This window comes from Chiloscyllium punctatum, chromosome 33 (assembly GCF_047496795.1).
Source record: "Chiloscyllium punctatum isolate Juve2018m chromosome 33, sChiPun1.3, whole genome shotgun sequence".
NCBI classification, from domain to species: Eukaryota; Metazoa; Chordata; class Chondrichthyes; order Orectolobiformes; family Hemiscylliidae; genus Chiloscyllium; species Chiloscyllium punctatum.
Genome location: NC_092771.1, coordinates 60,183,930 through 60,208,619, shown reverse-complemented (window position 1 = coordinate 60,208,619; position 24,690 = coordinate 60,183,930). Strand labels below are relative to the sequence as shown.

General features: G+C 44.0%; 2 long non-coding RNA genes across 3 annotated transcripts in view; one reads left to right on the top strand and one right to left on the bottom strand.

The window, feature by feature from the left end:
- The window catches only part of LOC140458557 (uncharacterized), a 108,227-nt gene that overhangs the window by 14,455 nt on the left and 69,082 nt on the right, over nucleotides 1-24,690 (bottom strand). The window lies entirely within an intron of this gene.
- Nucleotides 1,707-19,553, top strand: LOC140458556 (uncharacterized). 2 transcript variants are annotated; one of them, XR_011953533.1, is made up of 7 exons: nucleotides 1,707-1,829; nucleotides 2,781-2,898; nucleotides 8,831-8,915; nucleotides 8,998-9,132; nucleotides 16,261-16,353; nucleotides 17,418-17,516; nucleotides 18,068-19,553. It is a non-coding gene; the product is annotated as an uncharacterized lncRNA (long non-coding RNA). The 2 variants fall into 2 exon arrangements; XR_011953532.1 differs by lacking the exons at nucleotides 16,261-16,353; nucleotides 17,418-17,516; nucleotides 18,068-19,553 and having other exon boundaries at nucleotides 8,998-10,756.

The window sequence follows — 24,690 nt, the reverse complement described above, 5'->3', positions numbered from 1 at the left end:
TCCAAATGCAACAAAGATGGAATCCCACCATCCTCACCTTCCACCCATATACAATGCATCATCCTCTGCTCTGTCCACCATCAGATCCAACCACCTGAGATATATTTCCCTCCCCACCCCTTTCAGCATTCCACAGAGACCATACCTTCTGTGACTTCCACGTTAGATCCACGGTCCCCACCAACCCACCCTCCACTCCTAGGGTGAAGACATTAGTGTGTATAAGGGGGCATATCTACAAATTGAGGGATGATAGATTTAAGACAGATGTCAGAGGCAGGTTCTTTACTCAGAGTGGTTAGGACATGGAATCCACTACCTACTAATGTAGTTAACTCAGCCACGTTAGTGAGATTTAAACAATCCTTTAGATAAGCACATGGGTGATTTCAGGATAGTGTAGGGGGATGAGCTGAGAATAGTTCATAGGTTGGCGCAACATCAAGGACCAAAGGGCCTATTCTGCACTGTATTGTTCTCTGACTATTGTGCTACAAGAGATTTTTACTGTCTTAAACAGAGTGATGGATCTTGTATTGTGGGCTTACGAAGTGTCACTGATCTCTACCAAACATGTACGAGGTAGAGAATGCTACCTGACCTGCTGCGCTTTTCCAGCAACACATTTTTCAGCTCTGATCTCCAGCATCTGCAGTCCTCACTTTCTCCATGTACGAAGTAGAGCCACGACAATAATAAGAGGCTGCAACAGGAGGGGGACAGGTAGCTCCATACAAAACCCGACTCCTTCTCAACAGTTTTCACCACAAAAACTGAGCGCCTTCCAGAAAAGCACCTCTATAGCCCACAACATTTTGCCCCCACAATCGTGGTATCTGGCTGTGCACTAAGAGGCGTGCAAGAGTCTGTACTGGGACCCTGATACGCTTGGTAAAGAGTCAAATCATCTGAGCATTGAGAGCCCCACCACATTGCATGCATTTTCTATTGTTTTCTCTCTGTTCCTGACTTCCCTTGTTTTTCTTAATGAACCTGGTAAAAGTTGTTATTACACACACCTGCACAAGCTGTGAATTGAACCCAGGCCCCTCGGTCCAAGATTCGGGATATTTTCACCGCGTCACAAAACATCGACTCGAACTTCCTTTGTCCCTTGCCTGCTAAGTCACGCCTGAATCAACTCTGCAATTGGGAGGAAGGGGCGGAACAGGAAGACCGAGTAGCGGCTGGTTCTCCAACCAGAGTGAGTGAGGAGAGGGGCCAAAGCATTCTCGGGAGTGAACGCTTCAAGATTGGTCAGAGAGCAAACTATTTTGCAGGATTGATCATTCTCACAACATAGTGGAGCATTAAACCTCTCTTATAAATCAATGTGAGATTTTAAGAAATACTGTAGTTGAAATGTAAATCTGATAACGTACATATTTCCAATCGATTTACATAACTCGAGTAAGAAACTTCTTTTCAAGCTCCCAGAACGACTGGTAATTTGCATACCTGGCCGTTATGGTTGATTTGGACCGGACAATCTATTTGACTGTTAGACATCTCCATGACTATAACTCGACAAAACAATTGTTAATGAATAATATTTTACCCATCAGTCTGTGCAGTTATGAATATTCTCTCTCAATTCAATGATAACCTCAGACGCACGCGTGGTTTGGTGTCTATGCAGAGCATGCGCAGTATCACATTGGTCAGGACAGAGAGAAATGGAGCTGCTTTCTCCGGCAGCGGCTGCGATCGGCTCCAGAGAGCGGTGCTCAGAGCCGGTGTGTGGGAGCATCGCCGGGAGAAAGGAGCGGAGAGAATTCACAAGTCCCGGATAAAGGTTAAAAAAATCGAAAAAGTCCCTCCAGGCCCAGGTAAAGAGGTGGCGGTCTCTGATCAGAGAAGTGGTCCAGGGTCACGGCCGCCATTTGTTTGAGGGAAGAGTGAGGATGGTCAGGGCCGCCATCTTGAGAAGGTCAGGGTGCAGGAGGGCGGGGTTATCGGGGTCTGTAGAACAATCAGAGGAAAGGGAAGGCCCATTGTTATTGATTAATTCCACGAACACAGCTTCACTGGGCGGTCCCACAGGAATATCCTCTCTCAGTCCTGCTGGGATGTTTCACCCAATCAGAACCAGCAGCTCTCCTCCTCTCTCAGCTCCCCTTCTGTCCTTCCTGCAGCATCTGTCCCCTGGAACATTGAGCTGCCTGTCCTGTCCCTCCCTCAGCTGTTGTTTCTGTAATACCTGTGATATCCCAGTCCCATCTTAGATTACTTCACTAAAGACAGGAATGCACCCGATGGATTTTTCTTATCATCAGCAATTGTTTAATACTCACTTACCTGTTTTTAATTAAATCTTTTTTGAAGCATTTCATTCACATTCAATCATTTGCAATGGCGGGATTTAAAACTGTCCAGAGAACTTTTGCTGAGTTTCTGGATAAATTGCTTCACAATAATGCCCCTAGGCCATAACTTCGTCTGCTCACAGTTTGCACATCCCAGTACAACATGAATCAAAACCCTTTCTTTGTGCACAATTATTTGATGCTGAACTCTGGTGATGTCACTCAGTATCTCTCCTTGTGCGGTCCCTCACTGTGTGGGTCTAATTGCTGCCTCTGTCAGCGTCTCTCACTCTCGCAGCTACTCCAGATCCTGAGCCAACAGAATTCTCCACTCCAGAGAGATGAGGCAGTACAGGCCAGGAATGGAGACTGGGATTTTCCAGATCTCTGTGGGGCTCAGTGCCATTTTACATGTGTAACCCTCACAAGCATCAGTCTAATTTCCCATTCTGCCTATTTCTGTGTCTTCTACAGGTACTTGAAGGAGTTATTGACTCAATAGACCTGCCAACTGCTGGTTGGGAAGATGTTTGGTCAGCCAGAGAGAAAAAGGTCAGGGAGGTCAGGAGCCTTATATAAATCCTGCCACCAGGTAAGATTACACACAGTGCACAGAGCAAAGAGCAATGAGAGGGCTCCAAACATCAGCTAACAGGCCATGACATCGATATAGTGCTGGAGGGGGAGCAGACTCGCCTCAGGCTCAATCACCACTTCTACTTTAAGTTTTATTGTACTGAGATCGCATCGGGAGTTCCCAGTTTTCAATCCAGGCGTGTGCTGTTTTGTTGAGCACCAGGACAACAGAGGGGAAAACAGGCCTGCAATGAGAGAGTGGTAATGCTGCCTGGGATCTTTCTGTTAACTATTCCCACTCCAACATTGTATCTATGGCTCATCTTGTGGACCAATGTCTTCAATCATTCTAACTCCTATAACAGTTCCTATCTCTGTCTTCTCCTCCCCTCTCACCAATTATTTCACATATTTGAAACCTCCAGTCCAGATGACCATCCGTATCGCTGTAACTTGCTTCAGTCTCTACAACATGCCTTGTCTCGATAGTCTCCTCCTCCAACAACTGAAGACATTGGGTCTGTTTCTGTGCTGCATTACTCTTTGTTTGATGTTTCCTAAATGGAATGAGTTGCATTTGCCTGTGTTTGGCCCATACCCCTTCCAGTCTTCTCCTCTCCATGTACCTGACCAAGTGTCATTTCCATGTTGTAATTGTACTTGATTTCACCATTTCCTCTGGCAGTCCGCTCCATCTATGCACCGTCCTCTGTGGAAAATGTTGCCCCTCAGCTCCCTCTTTAAATCCTTGCTCTCTCACCACATGTTTATGGCTCTAGATTTGGACTCACCTACCCTTCGCAATGCACCTTACTTAAGCCCTACATTGTTTCATACACCTTTATAAGGTCAACCCGTGGCCTCCTCTGCCCAGGAGAAATACTGACGACAATGTTACAAATATCTCCAACTCATGTACTCAATGTTCTGGCCACTGATGACAAGTGTGCCAAATGCTGCTTTCCCCTCCCTGTCCCCCTGTGATGCCACTTCCAAGGAACAATGTAACTGCACCCCTTGATCTCCCTCTGTTCGACAACACTGCGCAGGTCCCTACCATTAACTGCTTTAATCCTCCCTGGTTTGTCTGAACTAAATCGAACGCCTGAATTAAATTTCATCTTTCATTCCTTGGCCCACTGGCCCAGTTGATTAACATCCCCTTCGATAACTATATTGCCTGCCCACTCTTCCACTAATCTTGGTATCCACAAACATACTAACAGGGACTCCTATATTTTCACTCAGATTGTTTATGTAAGTGGTGCACAACAGTGGCCCCAGCACCAATCCTTAGAGCACACTGCTGGTCAGAGGCCCCAGTCTGAACAACAACCCTCTCCCCCCACCCTCTGTCTCCCACTTTCATCCCATTTTGTATCCAGTTGGCTAGCTCTCCCTGATCCCTTGTGACTTAACCTTACTAACCAATGTATCATGCTACACCCTGACCAAGGGTTGCTGAAGCCAGAAACAACGTCTGTTGCTCTGCCTTCATCTATCTTCAAGTCAAATTTGTGAGGCATGTTTTCCTATGCACAAAGCCATACTGGCTGCCGTAATCAGTCCTTGTCGTTCCAAATACCACCTACCTCTCAGAATGACCTCCAACAACTGACGCACCCTGATGTCTGGCTCATCAGTCTGTAGTTTCCTGGCTTCCTCTTGCAGCCTTTGTTAATTAATGACACAACATTATAATCATAGTCAGAGAGTCAGACCACACTGTTCGGTCAATGCTAACCATACTCGAAAACTGATCTTGTCCCACCTGCCTGTACCTTGATCCTATCCCTTCAAACCTTTCCTATTCATGTATTAATCCTAATGTCTTTTAAACATTGTAATTGTCCCCACATTCACCCCTTCCTTGGGAAGTTCAGTCCACACACAATCTACTCTCTGTGTAACAATGTGACCCTCATGACTTTTTTTTTAAATGTCTCTCCTCTTACACTTAAAAATGTAGCTTCTAGTCTTGAAACTCCCCTGTCCTTGGGAAAAAACCAGCTCCCATTAACTCTATCTATTCCCCTCATTATTTTATAAACTTCTACGAGGTCATCTGTCAACATTCAGGTTTCAATGAAAAAAATATCAACCTATTCAGCCTTTCTTTAGAACTGAAAACTTCCATAACCAGCCACATTCCAGTAAATCTCATCTGAACCCTTTCGAGCTTAATAATATCCTTCTGATAACTGGGCGACCTGAACTGAACACAGTATTCCAGAAGAGGACTCACCAATGGCCTGTATAATCTCAATGAGACTTCCCAACTCCTATATCCAAAGTAATGAAAGCAAGTGTGGCAAGTCCCTTTTTAACCATCCTGTCTCCATGTTGCAAACTTCAAAGAATTATGTACCTATACCTCGAGGTCCCTCTGTTCTACAACACGACTGAAGGTCCTACCATTAATTGTATAGGCCCTGCCTGTGTTTGTTGTACCAAATGCATTCCCTCGCATTATACAGATTGAACTCCATCGACAGTTTTTCAGCCATTCACGCATTTCATCAGGATCCCTTTGTAATCTCAGAAAACCTTCTTCACTGTCCACAATGCCACCCTCCAGTCTACCTGCCTATCACACATGGTACAAATATCTCTGCTAGGGGCCCTACAATTTCTTCACCAGCTTCCCATAATGTCCTGAGATACATTTAATCAGGGCCTGGGGATTTATCTACCTTTGTGGTTTAAAACCTCCAGCACCTCCTCTTCGATAATGTGGACTCATTTCAAGATATTGAGTTATAGAGATGTACAGCACGGAAACAGGCCCTTCAGACCAACTCCTGCATGATGTATCTAGTCACATTTGCCAGAATTTTGCCAATATCCCTCTAAATCCTTTTTATTCATATACCCATCATATAAAATGTATTTCTATCAGCCTCCACTATTTCCACTGGCAGTTTATTCCATAGACTCTGCCGGAACCAGTTTTCCTTTAGGTCCCTTCGAAACGTTCCCCTCGCACTTTAAAGCTATGCCCTGTCGGTTTGGAAACCCCCAGCCTGGGAAAAAGACCTTGTCTATTGACCCTATCGATGACCATCATGATTTTAAATACCTTTATCGGTTAACTCCTCAACCTCCCATGTTCAAGTGAAAACAGCCCCAGCTTATTCAGGCTTTTCCCTGAAGAGCAAACCCTTCAACCCTGGCAGCATCCTTGTTCATTTCTTCCGAACCTTTCATGTTCCATAACATCCTCCCGATGGCATTGAGACCAGAATTGCACACAGTATTCTAATAGTAGTTCAGACAAACATGGTTTAGTCCCCCGAGCGCCCCAGTCTTTATTCACACTAAGTTCCAAAGTGAAATATTTGTTTCGGATCCTGTAGTTGACTACATTGTTGGCTTCATTGATCATTATGGATAACTGTTTTGTCCCTCACTCTTCTTTTGCTCTTAATACACTTATAGAATCTCTTTCAATTCTCCTTAACTTTCTCTGCCGAAGCTATCTTATGTTCCGTCTTTACGTTCCTGATTTCCATCCTAAGAGTATTTCTACAGCCCCGATGCTCCTGAAGGGATTCACTTGAGTCAGCCAGTTATGTGTCCCCCTGTTTTCTTGACCAGAGCCTCGAAACTCAGCCAGTATTTCTTAATTCAGTCAGCATTGAGCTGCACACTAACAGGAACACGCTGGTGCTGAACGCTCCTTTTATCTTGATTGTAAAATATTCCTATTTGCCAGACTTGCCTTTACCTGCAAATAGCCTCCCAGATCTACTTTTAAAATTTATGTCTAATACTATCTTGCTCCATGGTATAACTTGAACTTGTGGACCAAGCCTGTCCTTTTCCATTGCTATTTTCAAACTAATACAATTGTGGTGACTTTCCAAAGTGCTCCCCCACTAACACCTCAGTCCCATTCCCGACCTTGTTTCCCAAGGGGAGGTCAGGTTTAGCCCCATTCTCCAGTTGGGCCACTTACATAATGACTGTGTACCTGTGCTGACATCTTCAGACATCCAGGGACTTGCCCACCAAGGTCCCTGTGTTCCTCAGTTCTCCAGGAGGACCTACCATTCATGACGTATACTGTTCGCTTACGAGACTCCCCACAGTGCATTACCTCACAGTGATCAGAAGTAAACACTGTCTGCCATTACTCTGCTCAGTTTATCACCTGATCGATATCAGACTGCAGCCTGAGACCATCCCCCTCACTGTGGACAACACCCTCACTTTTCATGTCATCGATAAACCTACTAATGATTCCTTCTGCTTTCATATCCGAGATATTAATCCGAGATGGTTCCTGCACAGATCCCTGTTGTACATCCACTGGACAAAGGCTTCCAATCGTAAAAACAATCCTCCACCCATTGTGGATACAATTTATCAACTTGCCTTGGATCCCATGGGATCTTCCCTTTTGGACCAGCCTTCCATGTGGGACCTTGTCAAAGACCTTAATGAACTCCATGTAAACCACATCATCTGCATTGCCCTCATCAAAATCAGAGGACAGTCCTCAAGCAAATCCATACAGACAATTCCTAATATATTCCTGTCCTTTCGAATGTTGATTCATCATGTTCCTCAGAATTGTTTCCAATAATTTCCCTCCCCCTCCTATCAGACTATCTGCTGTGTAATTACCTGGCCTATCCCTGCTGCTCTTGATCAAAGGAATCACATTAGCGATCCTCCAGTCATTCAGCACTTCAGCTGTGGCCAGTAAAGTATTAAATATATCCGCCAGGGCCCCAGCAATCTGCTCCATTACCTCCCATAGCAGCTTGGGATATATTTGATTGTTACTGGGGATTTCTCCACCTTTTTGCCTGTGAAAATATTTAATGCCTCCTCCTCATTGATCTTAACATGTTCCTGAACCTCACCATCCCTGGCTTCAATGTCTTTCTCCTGTGTGAATACAGATAGGAAGGATTCATTGAAGACCTCACCTTCTTCCTCTGGCTCCATGCACTGATTGCCCATTTGGTTTCTAACAGGCCCCACTGCTTCGTTGGGAATTCTCTTACTCTAACTGTACTTATTAAGTACCTTGTGGCTTATCCTTAACATTATTAGCTAAGGATATTTTGTGACCGTTGTTTGCCTGTTCATTTTTAAGGACTACAACCACCACCCCCAGCATCCACCCCATTCCCCCTGCCCCACACACTCTAGACTTTTGAATGGCTTCGTCTGTTTTTATTGCTCTGTATTTTCTTTCTCAAACTCACAATATCACTTGATCAGTATTTGCTAAATGTGCTGTTTAAGCCATTCACTCCTCGCAAAACACATTTGCTCTGAATTCTCACTGCATCACATTTAACATCTCCCGTGTTCCAAATAGAGACTCCAACAAGTGTAGTTCCTTGCAGTCGAGGCTTGCCAGTCTAATGATAACGTTGAATGACAGTGATAATCTAATGATTAATGGCCTCCCCAAGTTTAGATACTTAGCTTCTGCATTACCCTTATCTTTTTCCATAATGTCTTTGAAGCTAACAGTTATGGTCTCTGTGCTCAAAAAAGCTCCTCATCTCTGTCATCTTGTCCAGAACCTACAGCCCACCCTGTCTCTAGCATTCTCGAGTCCTTACCAACCTCCCCATCTGTGCACCTTCCTCCAGCCTGGAGAGCACATGATATCACTGTAACCCTCTCCAGTCTTCACACCACTCATTCATTCACCTGTTTACAATAGTGGAATTTGAACATGGCTGAGTTTCTGGATAAATAGCACAGCGATAATACCACCAGACCATCACTTCACCTTCTCACAGGTTTCCCATCCCTGAGCACTGACACCAGAAGCAAAATGAATCAAAACCCCTTCTTTCTACACAATGGTTTGTTATGAAATCTTCCTGCGCTCTGCTGATATCACTGAGTATCTCTCCATTTGGTATTCCTCACTGTGAGGGTTTAATTGCTGCCTCTGTCAGTGTCTCTCACTCTTCCAGCTACTCCAGATCCTGAGCCAACAGAATCCATCTCTCCAGAGAGATGAAGCAGCACAGACCAGAGATGGAGATTGGGATTTTTCAGGTCAGTATGGCAATTATTACCATTCTGCATGTGTTTCCATCACCCTAATTTCAGAGACTGTCTATTTCTCTGTCTCCTGTAGGTATTTAGGAAGTTCCCGACTCAATAGACTTCCCAATTGCTGGGTGTCTCATCCATCACCTCATTGAAGATGGTTGGTCAGCCAGAGCGACAAAGGGCAGGGAGATCTGGAGCATTCAATAAATCCTGCAGTGAGGTAAGATCACTCACAGTGCACAGAGCAGAGAGCAATGAGATATCTCCAAACATCGGCTAACAAGACATGACACAGATACAGTGCTGGAGGGAGAGCACAGTACAGACACACCTCAGGCTCAATCACCACCCCCACTGTATGTTTTGTTGCACTGAGACAGCATCGAGAGTTCCCAGTTTTCAATCCAGGCCTGTGCTGCCTTGGTGAGCATCTGGACAACAGAGGGGAAAGCAGGCCTCCCACGAGAGGCTTGTAACCGTGACCAGTTGAAAGAGTCCTTGCTAACTCTACAACCCTCAATATTGCTAACTTCATCCAGTCTCGACAACCGAGCAGAAAGCAATGAGAAGGCTCCAAACCTCTGTTAACAAGACATGACATCGATACAGTTCTGGAGGGGGAGTACAGAATATCCCCACCTCATGCACAATCACCACCCTGGCTTTAAGTTCTGTTGTACTAAGACTTGCTACTCTCCAACGCTGCATCTACGGCATGTCTTGTGGACCAGTGTCTTCAATAATTTGTAACTCCTATAACAGATCCTATGTCTGTAACCTCCTCCTATCCCAATCGTCCCTCCACATATTTGAAATGTACTGCATTCCAGACTACCATCCCTGTCGCTGTAACTTGCTTCAGTGTCTACAACATGCCTTATCTAAGTAATCTCCTCCTCCAATCACTGGAGACAGAGTCATACAGCACGGAAACCGTTCCTTTGATTCAAATAGTCCATAATGACCAGAGACCCTGAACGATTCAAGTTTCCCTGCATTTGACCCAAATCCCTTCAAAGCTTCTCCTCTCCATGTACCTGCCCAAATGTCTTTTGCATGTTGTTATTGTACTTTGCTCTACCACTTCTTCTGGAAGCTCATTCCATACCTGCACCATCCTATGTGTGGAAAATGTTCTCCTCCAATCCCTTTTACGTCTTTCTTCGCTCCTTTCATATTTATTCCCTCTAGAACATAGAATGTGGCAGCGCAGTACAGGCTCTTTGACTCTCGATGTTGCGCCAAGCTGTGGAACAAATTTGAAGCCCAAGTAGCTGACACTATTCCATTCTCATCCATATGACTATCCAATGACTATTTAACTGCCTTTCAGGTTAGCAGATCTACTCCTGTAGCTGGCAGACCTGAGGAGAGTCAATACAGTGTGTGAATAATCCTGGGACCTGAGAATGGTCAGTACAGTGTGTGAATACTCACGTGGCCTGAGAATATCAATACTGTGTTGCCTGTGATTGCCCCAATGATGTGTGAACAATCCAGTGGCCTGAGGATGGTCAATAATGTGTGAATACCCCTGTGGCCTGAGGATAGTCAATGCTGAGTGTTAGTTATCCTTTGGCCTGAGGATTGTGAACATAGATTGTGAAAAATCCTGCGGCCTGAGAATTTCAGTACTGTGTGTAAATAATCCCGTCTCCTGAGAATGGCTAATATTGTGTTTGAATGATTCTTTCCTGAGGATGGTCAATACTGTGTGCGAATAATCCTGGGAACTGAGAATGCACAATACTGTGTGTGAATATTACTGTGGCCTGAGGATGGTCAATGCTGTTTGTAAATAATCCTATGGTCTGAGAATGGTCAATATAGCGTGTGAAAAATCCTGCGGCCTGAGAACTTCAATACTGTGTGTAAATAATCCTGTAGGCTCAGGATACTTAATACTGTGTGTGAATTAATCTTATTGAGTGAAGATGGTCAATACTGTGTTTGAATAATTCTCTCTTGAGGATGGTCAATACTGTATGTGAATAATCCTGGGAACTGAGGTTCGTCAGTACTATGTGTGAATATTATAGTGGCTGAGGACAGTCAATGCTGTTCGTGAGTAATCCTGTGGCCTGAGGAAGGTCAATACTGTGCGTGAATAATCCTGAGGCCTGAGAATGTTCTATTCTGTGTGTAAATAAACCTGTGGCCTGAGGATGGTAAATACTGTGTGCTAATAATCCGGTGTCCTGAGGATGATCAATACTATTAGTGGGCAGCACATTGGCACAGTGGTTAGCACCAGAGACCCAGGTTCAATTCCCACCTCAGGCGACTGACAGTATGGAGTTTGCACTTTCTCCCCGTGTCTGCGTGGGTTTCCTCCGGATGCTCCGGTTTCCTCTCACAGTCCAAGGATGTGCAGGTCAGGTGAATTGGCCATGCTAAATTGTTCATTGGTGTTAGGTGTAGGGGTATGGGTGGGTTGCGCTTCGGCGGGTCGGTGTGGACCTGTTGGACCGAAGGGCCTGTTTCCACACTGTAATGTAATCGAATCTAAATGTTTATGAATAATTCTTTGGCCTGAGAATATTCAATACTGTGTGTGATTAATGCTGCAGCCTGAAAATGGTAGGTACTGGTGTGTGAATAATCCTGTGGCCAGAGGATTGGAAATACTATATGAATATTCCTGTGGCCTGAGGACAGTCAATACTGTGTGTGAATAGTCCAGTGATCTGGGAATGGGAAATAATATGTGTGAATAATCCTATATCCTGAGGATGGTCAATACTGTGTTTGAATAATTCTCTCTTGAGGATGGTCAATACTGTATGTGAATCATCCTGGGAACTGAGGTTCGTCAGTACTATGTGTGAATATTATAGTGGCTGAGGACGGTCAATGCTGTTCGTGAATAATCCTGTGGCCTGAGGATGGTCAATACTGTGTCTGACTAATCCTGTAGTCACTGAAGTGTTGTTTTTTTGATTAGCAACTGGTTGATCCTCTCCCTCATATGTCCCTCCACATTGCTGCAAACCCCTCCAGCTGCAGCAATCCGTACTGGCTTTGTAACACTGTTCAGGCCCTGATGACTCTCTGTAACACTCTCAGCACATTCGTCTCTCCCTGATCGTGTCATGTCATTAAACGCTGACAATGATTCCCCTTCCCACAGCCCTCCCCCTGCTTGCAGACCCTTTGCAATCTCTTTAAAACTTACTCCTAAAACACACTCTCACTTTAGGATTTTAAGTACTTTTTGGTGACCTTCTCCACCTCATAATCTAATATGATCCATTTTGTTCTGAGTGAGGGACCGGTGGGAATTTCTTGCTGAGGATTTGTCTGTTTCAATGAAATGTTCTTTTGTTGAGTGTTTTACACTGTTCTTTCAAACGTTTTCCACTGTCCATTTACAGACACATATTTCAGTCTGTTGAGTCTGTTAACCTTGGTCAGTTCTACTGTCAAACTTATGTGATTGGCTATTTTTGTTTCTAGTTGTAGCTTGGCCTTTCTGTGATTCACTGAAATGCTTTAAATTAATTTAAATTGCACTTTATCGCAATTTCCCAGAGGATCTCTCCAGGTGACTTGACTCATTCACTAAGTTTCATCTCACAACTATTTACCTGAGATAGTTACATCCCTAGCCAGTTGCACAGTGTGTTATTCAAAGAAACACTGAAAAAAATCTCTTTACTCCCCTTCCAATATCACACTTATCTGTGTGATTGTCCCAGATGATGCGAATATTGAACTTTCCCAAAATTATCACAATACATTTGTTTAAAAAATTCCAATGAATTCATGTGCAATGCAGTGATGAGCAATGAAATGCTGTTCTGTGGCTAAAACTGTTCTGCTGCTTGTGTCCTTGGCAAGTACTGGCCAGAATTTGACTACTGGCTGACTCTACTTCATGATCTGAGGCCAAATGATTTCTCTGTAATGCCGTTGTTATCCATTATTGTTAGGATTGCCCATTTCGCCTGAGTTTCTGCAAGGTTGTGGATCATTGAATATTTATGTTCCATCTTTTGTTCGCCCGGAAACCATGTCTCCCTGGTGTCGAAATCTCTTTTAACTTTGGGTCACAAATCCATCGACCTTATTGATGAGACTTTGTCCATTCCAAAACGAAATTGCTCTTTCCCACAACTTTCTGTCAAAAACCGATTCACTGTTGTGCGACTTGAGTTAAACTTTGTCACATCCTGTCCCTTTCTGCTTGTCTTCAGCCACATTCCCATGCTGTTCCTATGCGTCACCTTTTCTCTTTGGATTTGGAAAGCTCCTTTCACCTGAACCCTGCATCCTCTCTGTCAGTTTAAAGCCCTGTCCATAAACCTACCAACATTATTGGCCAGGACACTGGTCCCAGCACAGTTCCAGTGGGACCATCCTAATGGATTATTTATTAAATCAGGTATGGGATGTGGGTGTCTCTGGCTGACCAGCCTTTCTTGCCCAATCCTAGCTGCCCTTGAACTGAGTAGCTTGCTCAGCCATTTCAGAGGGTAATCGAGAGGCAAACACTTTGCTGTGAGTATGTCGTGCAGACCACGAGAGGATGGGCAGATGTCTTTCTAAAAGGACAAATGTTTGGATATTTTGTACATCAGCAATGGTTTTATACTTATTTATGGATTATTATTATTTCAAAAACTATTGATTTCAAATGTCTCCATTTCAGATGGTGGGATTCAAATCGATAGAGACGGCTCAGTGGTTAGCACTGCTGCCTCACAGCACCAGGTACCCGGGTTCGATTCCAGCCATGGGCGACTGTGTGGAGTTTGTGCATTCTCCCCGTGTCTGAGCGGGTTTCCTCCACAATCCAAAGATGTGCAGGGCAGGTGAATTGGCCATTCGAAATTGTCCATAATATTAGTTACATTAGTTAGGGGGAATAGGTCTGTGTAAGTTACTCTTTGGAGGGTCAGTATGGACTTGTTTGGCCGAAGGGCCTGTTTCCGTACTGTAGGGATTCTGATATATTGGGCAGCAGCTGCTGTCAATCACCCAGACTCCTGTATGATCGGGAGCAAGTGCTGTAGGAGGGGAGACCAGTGCACGGGTGCAGTGCTGACCAATTGTAGGAGTATGCACAGTATAGGTCAGTGCCTGGGAAGGAGGCTGCGGGTGTGAGGGATTAATCTGTCATTAATCTGTCATAGGAGTGGGGGGATTGGTTTGGATTTCAGTTCACAGAAGAGAGAAATTGTGAGACTGAGGTTTAAAGCTTTGGGGGAAACAAGGAAACTACAGTTTAATACTACAATTGTCTTATGAATTTCCATTCTGTATTAACAGTAGTAACTTGTGTGCTCTGTTGTATGGTACTGAAAGGGTGGATTTGTGAATGAGAAATTCAAATTGAACTTCATGTTCAGATCTGATAGTTACTTGATCCGTGCCGATCTGAATATCATTGGCCTTTTCATCTGGAAGGAAAGGTGTGCATTCTGTCCGTGGGCGAATATTTCAAATCTCAATGTGACTGGGAAAGTACTGAGACACAGCCAAGTCCGTGTCAGTGTGGTGAGTGTGGAGAGAGATTTCATTTGTTTTTGGAAGTCTGGAAAATCATGGCACATTTCCCAGGAACAATGAAGCCACAACTTTGCTTTTAGAAGGACAAGTCTTTAATTAACCATACAACCAGAAAGACACAAGGATACCTGCACCATGGGAAACACTATGAAAACGGGATTGTTGTAAAGGAGTTCATTCTCGATCATGGATTGTAATCCATTGGCATTGTCACGTCGGTTCCAGCGCCGCGGGGAAATACTGGAAATATGATGAATGTAATGTAGGTTTCAGTTATTAAACTGTAAAAAGTGCAGAACAATTTACAAGAATGTTGCCAGGGCTCAGGGGTCTGAGTTACAGAGAGAGGTTGGACAAGTGAGGATTTTATGTTAAGAGCAGAGGAAACTGAGGGGGTTCTTTTCTAGAAGTGTATAAGACCATGAGAGGCATGGATAAGGTGAATGCACTCAGTCTTTTTCCCAGGAACTCAAGGATTGGACGGCTTGATTGGATCAGTTTAAGGTTAGAGGAGAAAGAATTAAAGGGAAGCTGAGGGGCAACTGTTTTACACAGAGGGTGGTATATATTTGGAATGAGCTGCCAGGGGAAGTGGTTCAGGCAGGAACACTCACAACAGGTAAAAGACATTTGGACAAATACATGGATAGGAAAGGGTCAGAAGCAAATGGGCCAAGTGCAGGGAAATGGGGTTAGTGTGGATGGACATTCTGGTCGGCATGGGCCAAAGGGCCTGTCTCTGCTGTAGGATTCTATAACTCTAAGTGCATTTGCTATTTCTCCCACTAACTCTGTTGGTGTCCTGGGATATATTCCATCAGGGCAATGAGACTTGTGTACCTTTAACTCCATTAGCTTGTTTCTTTCATGATAATGGTTATTATCTAGGTCTTCACCCTCCTTAGTCTCCTTATCAATTACTGGCATGTTCTACGTTTCCTCCACTGTGAAGTCTGACTGCTGAACCCTGCAGGATAGGAATAACGAGGCACAGAAGTCTGAGGGGTCTTCTTTGAGTCTTTATTGATGAAACATGGCAGTAACAAAGATAGTGTACATGCAAAACACCTCCAGGCAGCATCAGGTAACTCCCCGCCTGTCCGATGTAAAGCTCCCATTCTTATACCTTTGTGGTTTGGGACTTTGAATAGAGACTGTCTCTCAGTATTCTCTCCATGGCAACAGCAGTTAGAAAGACCCCCCCCCCTCCCTGTGGCTCCCTCAATTATCTGACAGGCACTTCAGTTTCAGTGGGGCTGTCTGTCAGGATTCTGATGTGGAGGAGCCGGTATTGGGGTGGGGTGGACAAAGTTATAAATCACACAACAGGTTATAATCCAACAGGTTTATTTGGCAGTACAAGCTTTTGGAATGTGCTGTGATTTTTAACTTGATCAGGATAATCTCTATGGTAACAGTTAAGTGCTTCAACAACTACAGAGGCCATATGTTCCCCACATAATAGGTTCCCCTCTAGCAGTGTAAACAGCTATTCCAGCCCTGGGGATAGCTACTCATCGCTTTTCTCCCCCAATCCCATCTCGCTTTCTGTTGATCTTTAAAGGTTTTCTAATCTCCTAGTTTCTCCTTGGTCTTTGCCAAATTTGTATGCTTTCTATTTCAGTTTGATAGACTCCCTTATTTCCTGAGCCACCCACGGCAGATTACTCCTTTTCCTACAGTCCTTCCTTTTCCCTGATATATACTTTTGCTGAGCACTTCGAAAAATTGCTTTATATTCCCCCACTGTGCGTCAACTTTCCCACCATAAAGTCTTTGTTTCCAGTCTACATTAGCCAACTCCTGCCTCATCCTATTGTCGTCTCCTTTGTTTAAGCACTGGATCTTGGGATTGGATCTAATCTTCCAGCTTTCCATCTGTGTTCTAAGTTCAACCAGACTGATCAGAAGTCTTTTATCAGATTACGAGGTGAGACGATGTTTCCTGGGTGTTTTGGTTTTCATTGTCAGAGACCTTGGCTTTGTAATAAAGTCCAGAATAGATATTCACAACAGAGTATTCTGGACGCTGTGAATGTACGACACAGTATAAAACCATAAATCACTGTCTCCCCTCAGTTTAAAATTCCAAAATCATTATCTTCTACACGCTTACTCACTACCTAAGTTTGGAACGCTAAACCACCTGACTATCCTGCTGTTTCTGAAAATCTCCTTTGGTGAAGGTGGTGATTTTTGGATTCAGCTTTCCAGTTATTACCGTAAGAAGATAAGCCCTGGACACAGGAGAGGCAATGCAGCCCTTCGAACCAGCTCCACCATTTAATACGGTGATGATTGAGCTCACCTCGGTCTCAGCTGGATTTTCACGCCTGCTCTGTCTCACCCTTCAACCCATTGCAAATTCAACATCTGTATCTCTTCATTAAATTGGGTCACTGTCCTGGCATCCACCGCATTTTCAATAGGAAATTCCACAGATTCACAACACATTGAGATAGGTACATTCTTCCTCATGAGATTAGAATAGAGTCCCTATAGTGCAGAAACAGGGTATTCATCCATCGATTCCACACCAACCCTATGATGAGCATCCCATTCAGACCCACCCATTCCCTGTAACACTGCATTTCCCATGGCTAATTGTCTCACCAGCACGTGCATAGCCACTGTCAGCAATTTAGCATAGGCAATCCATCTAACCTGCGCATCTTTGGACTGTGTGAGGAAACTGGAGAACTGGACAAAACCATGTAAACATGGGGAGAATGTGTAAACTCCACACAGTCGCCTAAGGTCCCTGACACTGTGAGGCAGTAGCGCTCGCCACTGAACCACCTCTGCTTAAAACCTACTGGGCCTTATTAACCTCCCTATCCCCCAATTGGCTGAATCTATGTTCCTTACGTCAGAAATCAGGTTGTCTAATCGGATGTCTCAGTAAATCCCAGTGACAGCCCACATGTCCCGTGTGTCTGAATGGGGATCCGATACACAACATCCTCCACCCCACCCTTTTCATTCACATTCCAGAGACAGGGCTCCAGTGGCTGCATGAGGACTGCAACTCCCAAATTCCGAGGCAGGGACCACACGTGGGGAAACCTGGCACTGCACAAGTACAGAATGTGGGTGAGTTTTGGAGTATGTGCTTTGGGGTAACTAGTGGAAAGTATTTCACATTCTGTGTGGAGGAGGAACGTATTTGCTTGTAGTATTGATCTGTTGGAGGGTCAAAGTGTCACCACACCCACAGGGACCAAGTTCCATCCCCAACTTGTCATAACACTGGAATCGACCAATGAGAAACAAAGAAGGATCTGACCCATTCTCCCAGACTGAAGGTTCCTCTTCTGTCCAGGATCTGCCACCTCCCTTTCTGTTTCCTTTTGTTTCATTCTGCTGTTACATTATTGACTTGCAGCAACTGAAGGGAAAGAAAGTGAACCTAGAAAGGGTGCAGAGTCTAACCAGGGACAGGAAGTGGTGGCATAGACCTGTTTATCAACAACTCCATGAGAATGGGGAGGGTGTACATTAGGGGTAGTAGAGTCAGAATGGTGAGAGAGAGTAAGTGGGCTGGAGGGTTACAGCTTTGGGGGAAGGAAGAGGAAAAAGATATTCCCAGAGAAACTAGAATTGTCTGTTCTGAATTTCTAATCTGTACATATTCCTTTATACAGGGTGCTAGATGGTGAAGATTTGCAGACTGAAATCTCAAAATCATGTGCAGATCATGATTAAGTTAAACAACATTTTGAAGAACTAAAGATAGAGAATCACTGGGCTAAAATCCTGCAACACTCTCCCTCCCAGCATTGTCGGTCTCTCTGCGCCAAATGGACTGTGAATGGTACAAGACAGCAGCTCACTACCATCTTCTCAAGGGGAGCGAGAGATGGGGAATAAATGCTGACTGAGCCAGTGATGCCCATATCCTGGAAACGGTTTCTATCTCTAGTTGCTGAAACCCAGTTGATGTTACTGCAGGATGATGAGGGATGCTGAGTGCATCCTCTAGGAGGCAGCACCATCACATTACCCCACCGACACCCACACAGTAACACAACAACATCACTGGAACAAAAGGCAGTGAAGCCCAAGGAAGACTTAGATATAGTTCTTTGAGGTAAAATCATGAAAGGGGATTGGAACACAGCAGGAACAGGAGACTGAGCTGGATGGTCAGCTGTTTCCCATTGAATGGTGGAGCAGGATTGAAAGGCCGAATGGCCTCCTGCTGCTATCTCCCAGGTATGTAAATAGCCATGGAGCCCGGGTAGGAAGAAGTGGGCAGGGATTCTCCAGGAGATTGCACTTCCACATCAGTTTTCAGTGAGGGATGGTTTGATGGATTTTATTTAACATTTGTCTTTAACACAAGGTTTGTGAATTTGGTTTTAAAATATTGCAGCTATTTATTCCACAATAAATAAAACTAAAAGAAAAGAAATGAAACTAACAGTTTTTTAAAATTTCAAACTCCTTGTAAAACAAAATCCCGTCTATTCCCGGACACCATCACTTTCCAGTTACTCAAACTGCAGGGAAATATTCCCTCCCTGTTTGAACCTGTTGGTTTGATTTAACTGCTTTTCAGTTCTCCTTCTGTGAGCTGTGAAGTGGTTCCCCCCCATTTCTCCTACCCAGAAGTGTTATCTCTCACAGCTGAGCAACCTTCCCATGTTCATCATTACACCATTTTGGGTTTTTGTTAATATATAATCACCAGCAGTGAACCACCCGTGTAACCAATTGAATATTTACAAACAAGGCCCATTACGGGCAAAGCAAACCCTTACAAATGACAGAATGGGAAGGGACCAAATCAAAGTAGAGTTAGGGGTGAGGGGACAGCAGTGGAGGTAAAGCACTGTATCCCCTGCGGTGCCCACCTCTATCTAAAGACATCGAGAACATTGATACATACCACATGCTCCTTCTCCAAGGACACCCTGCTTTAACACCCTGGCAGGAGAGCATTGGCCCATCAAACCCCACCAACCATCCAAAGAGGATCCCACCTGGAGCACTCCATCCCTGTTACACTGCATTTCCCATGGCTGATCCACTGAGTCTGCACAATCCTGGACACTGTGGACAATTTCGCACAATTGATCCACCGAACCCACAAATATTTGAACTGTGGGGGGAAACCAGAGCACCTGGAGGGGGCCCACACTATCGTGGGGAGAATGTGGGAACTGCACACAGGCTGTTGAACAAGGATGGTCTCCAACTTTGTACCTGATGCTGTGAAGCAGCCGTGCTACAGTCACAATTTAAATCAAAACAGAATGATCCCTGCTCATTGTCACATTGCTGTTTGCGGAGACTTACTGCCCAGACAGACATTCTGAGATTCAGAAAGAGATAATATAACTTGTCAACTCCAGCCGAGTTAGTATGATTGACAACAACATCAATACTCCAACAGTGTCATCAGACCTCGTACCTACTCTATCATTTACGATTTTTAACCCATGGGAAGTTTGTTACCACCTTCGATGACAGCCATAATGCTCTGACCATTTTGACGGAGCCAGTGAAAGTCAGTTCTAATAGTTATCAATGGATTCAATCTAAACAGGATGCCCCACATCAGGAAGTGCTCTGACACTCAATGCCTGTAAGTCAAGGTCATTTTCCTAAAACCACTCACGTCTGGTAATACCATTGAAGATATTTTATACAGTAACCTTTCAGTGTCAATTGCCAGTTCCAGTCCATGAAGCAGCCAGGAACATGCACCAGTGAATTGAATTCTAACAGCAGCATTGCCCTGGCAGGAGAGATTGAGGAGCTTGAAGCTGTCTTCTCTGGAGTATCGAAACATGAAACACTTCAATTGAACAAAAATCTTCAAGAGCTTGATAGGATAGGTACAGGAAGGATGTGCTCCTAGGCTGGTGTGCCTGGAATAAAATAAACACTAACTGCAGTTTCTTTATCCAATATCCCCTTTAGCTGCATAAATGTTTAATATTTATTTGCTGCTCTAATTACACTCCCAGTTTTAACTGCTGTCATGTTGATGACTATGCAAATGTATAAAATATAGTTTAATCCAGCCCAAAACCCCTCTCTGTACCTGTATTTCACTTGTGCTCACCGAGACACTCATTCAAACTGACCTCTTTATAAACCCTGCCCTGACATTTCCTTAGAGGGCTCAGAATGAAATATTCACTGAATTGTTACTGTGCAAAAGGAGGCTAATTGGCTGATCAGCTCTCCAAAGGATCGCCTCACTGAATGCCATTCTTCTCCCTTTACCCCATAAACCTTCCCATTCGTCCCCTTCCAATAACACCAGCGAGTTCCCAAGTAACCACGGAGATTGGATTTGTTTTGTTTGTTCATGGGATCATGGCATCACTTGCTGGGGCAGCATTTGTCATTCATTCTAACTGCCCAGGAGATGGTTCAGAGTCAACCACGTTATTCAGTGTCTCGATTCACATGTAGGCTGGACCAGGTCAGAATTAACAGTTTCTCAGACCCAATGACATGAAGAGTTTATTTATGGCCTATTATCTTATTTCTGAAATGATAATGAATAATTTTTGCAGTTCAATTAAAAGTGAAAGACCAAAATGTGTTTTATTCTGATTGAGCACTTCCTCCTATTTTCTCAGTTGTTAGTGACAGTCTCATTCCCCTCGCACCAGAACCTGTTCCAGAGAGTGTTACAGAAAAGGCAGAATGATCAGCTGCAGCTGGTCACCTGACCCATCACTGGATCCAAAGGTTCACTCTCCACAGACGCTGCCAGATCTGCTGATTTTTTTTCCCAGCAATTTCTATTTTTATTCCTGATTTCCCAGCATTTGCAGATGTTTCGTTTTTGAATATTGATCTTGTCTGTTGCAGAGGAGTTTATTGATGAGTTTGAAGAGTTTTGAACATTGCAACTTAAGGCACAAATCAGCCATAATCTATTGAATGGCAGAGCAGGATTGAAGGGCTGAATGGCCACCTCCTGTTCCAATGAAAGTGATCCATCTGCAGCTTGTGGTAACATTTCCCCTCAATGCTCACTTCACAGCCATGTCTAACACACTGTTACTGACTGAACAAACCTCCTGTGTTTGAACTAAACCTGCTCATGTTCAGTGGCTCCCTCTCCTGTCACCCGGGTTTAACTCTCATCATGGAATGCTGTCTTGTGTTACTGCGGGAATGCCCACAAGGACTCATCCTGGAGTCTGTTTCCCGTGGGATCCAAAAATCCCATTTATTTCCTTCTTCCTATTTCATTCTGGCATTGAACTCTCCGTTTCAATCCATTCTCCTGTCATGCTCTTCAACATGCCCATGGGGGTGGACTAGAGGCAGCTGGCATCTGAGATTGTGGGGGAGGCAGATTCAATCAGGGATTTGGGAAAACACTCAGACAATGACACATCCATCTGATTGTTGACTCAGACAGATAGGCAGAAAGAAAGATGCACATTTAGATAGCACCTTTGCCCCAGGTTATCAATGAAACATGCTTCAAACCCAATGATTTCAACCTCAAATCTCTGAAAACAGACACAAAGCTTCCTACTTGTACCAGGTTGTCTCTCAGCCTCCTCTTTTCGTAAGAAAAGAGTTTTAAGCTGTTAAGCCTTTCCTGGTGATTATAACCACTGTGTTTCTGTCAGATTTGTGACTGAACCTTTATTTTCCTGTTGTGAGTGATGCTAGTAACAGAAACAGTTCCTGACTTGTGACGGCTTTCAGTTGGAGTATTTATATTTACACATTCATTCCCACCCTCACATACAGCGTGAAATTGATGTAAAACAGAAGGAAAGGATTGCGTGAGCACCCACAGAAACACAAAGGCAGCATGTGTACCTGAGTTGAATGAACCTGGACTTAGGAAAATGTGACAATAATCACAACTAGTTAGAATTACAGAATCCCTTAGGCGCACAAAGAGACCATTCGGTCCATCGAGTCTGCAATGACCTGCTGTCCCACCCTACCTCCATAACCCCACATTTAGCATGGCTAACCTAACCTGCACACTCCAGGCCATGTTAGCACGGCCAATCCATCAAAACTGCACATCTGTGGGAGGGTCTCAATTTATGTCTAAGTGCTCAGAATTGTGGATGAAGGCTCAAAATACTTGACTCTAACGCAAATCCTCTTTTATTTCAAAATAAAATCTAGGGGAAACTGCAGCCAGAAACATTTCTGATTATCTCATGAGGAAGAGAATTCAAAACTCGTGCCACTGACTCAGGGGGCGCAATGCAGTCACAGAGGTCTGGGAATCATAAATGTAACAGGTTGTGGACAAGGTGGGGGTGAGACAAGGACAAAAAGACAGTCTGACGCATAGGGGAAGGCAGGAGAGATTAAACTGCAGAAATGGTCGTCCCTCAAGGCCACAGGGAATAAAGTTAGGGTTGGGAAAGAAACAAGGAAACAAGGTGTGCAGCTGTGAAAGATATACATTATAAAAACAGATTATAACAACATAGAGGGCAGAGTACACAGTCTGAAATTGTTGCTCTCATTGGTGAGTACAGAACGCTGTAAAGCCTGGGTAGTTCTATCACAGCCAACACATGCAGGATGGGCCACGTGGCCTCAATCTGTGCTGTAACTTGTTGATAAATTTATTCTGACATTTGGAATTCAGGTCGGATGATGTTCATAAATTCTCAAATTGGACCTGACTTTAATATTCTCGAGAAATGTCAAATAAATCGCAATGATCCCATTCTGCAAACGTTAGTCCATAGCCCTGCATGTTCCAGCATCTCAGTTACATCCATGTTCTTTTATTCTAATGTGATGCTGGTTACTGCCTCTGCCACCCCATCAATGAGTTCCTGCTCCCCACCATCTCCGAGTGAAATGAATTCTCCTCTATCCTTCTTTCTGAGAATTAGTTTCAATCTAAATCCCCCAGTTTCTGACCTCTCAGTTAATGAATAGCTCCTTCCTATCCACTTGATCTGGATTCCTCAGCATTTTATCACTTCAATTAAATCTCAGCACATCCTCCTTGGAAATCATCCCCAGCCTATCCAACCTTTCCTCACAGCAGAAATTTTCCAATTGTAGAAACATTCTGATCAATCTCCTCTGTAACCTCTCTGGTGAGATCACATTAACCCTGGAATAAGGGGATCAGAAGTGTGTGCAGTACTTTAACCGCAGTCAAACGAGTGTTCCTGACATTTCCTGTGTCACCTCAGTTTTCTTGTGGTTGTCGCTCACACATGAGTGTCCTGGTTTTCCACGTGGAACTGGATGTGCACTCCATGGGGCTGGGATTCCCTACCATGTGTTTATTTGTTAACTAATCCTAAATTAATTTCAGATTAAAACAAGATTAGCAGCTACCTACCAATCAACTTCTTCCATTATACTCAAGTCACCTTACTTTTTAAAATCTCTTTAAAAATATTACTATCTAAACATAACAGGCTTTAAGTTGCTGATAAAGTATTCAGATGTCTCCACTGTTATAATCACTTGAAGATTATCTTTACCTTCAGCTACATTTGGTGAATTGAAAACTGATTGTCAATATATGAATATCAAACGGACTTGAGTTTTATGATAATTCATCCAGTCTGATATTCTTGTTCGTTAATATCTTGAAGAGAACTATCCTCAGAACTCCAGCTGTGCTCTGACTTCATTCACAACTGGATGTGGCTGGACTGCAGATCTTAGATCTGTTCTGTTGTTTCCCGGATTGTTTTGCCTGTCTATCACTTGCTGCTTATGCTGTTTGGAACACAAGTAGTCCTCTTTGGGAACTTCATCAGGTTAACACCTCATTTTTTGGTATTCATGCTGCTGTTACTGGCATGCCCTCCTGAATTCTCTCAGTTGAATGAGGATTGATACTCTGGTTTGATGGTAAGAGGCAATTAGGGGAATATGCTGGGCCGTGATTCTGTAAATTTTGTTTGAGTACAATTCTACTGTTGTTGTTGGAATGAAAGAGGTAAACTCTTGCACTGTAAGCCATATATGCAAGAAGCTACATGCAGTATCATGAACACTGATAGGCCAAGACATGAAATACGAGCAACACTGTACAATGATGCAGGATCACAACTGCAGCAAGGGGAGATTAAGAGCCAACTTGACATAGGAGTTGGGAAAGAAGCAGCTGATCAGATTGTCTCATTCATAGTCACAAAGAGACTCTGTGAGATTATTGTACTGTTGGAGGTGTGGATGGAGGAGGTCGGGGAGATGGAGAGTCCTTCAAAAGAAACTAATCTGCCTGAGAGTTATGGAATCGACTTGATTGCCATGCATTTAATAGAAAGCTAATTGAAAC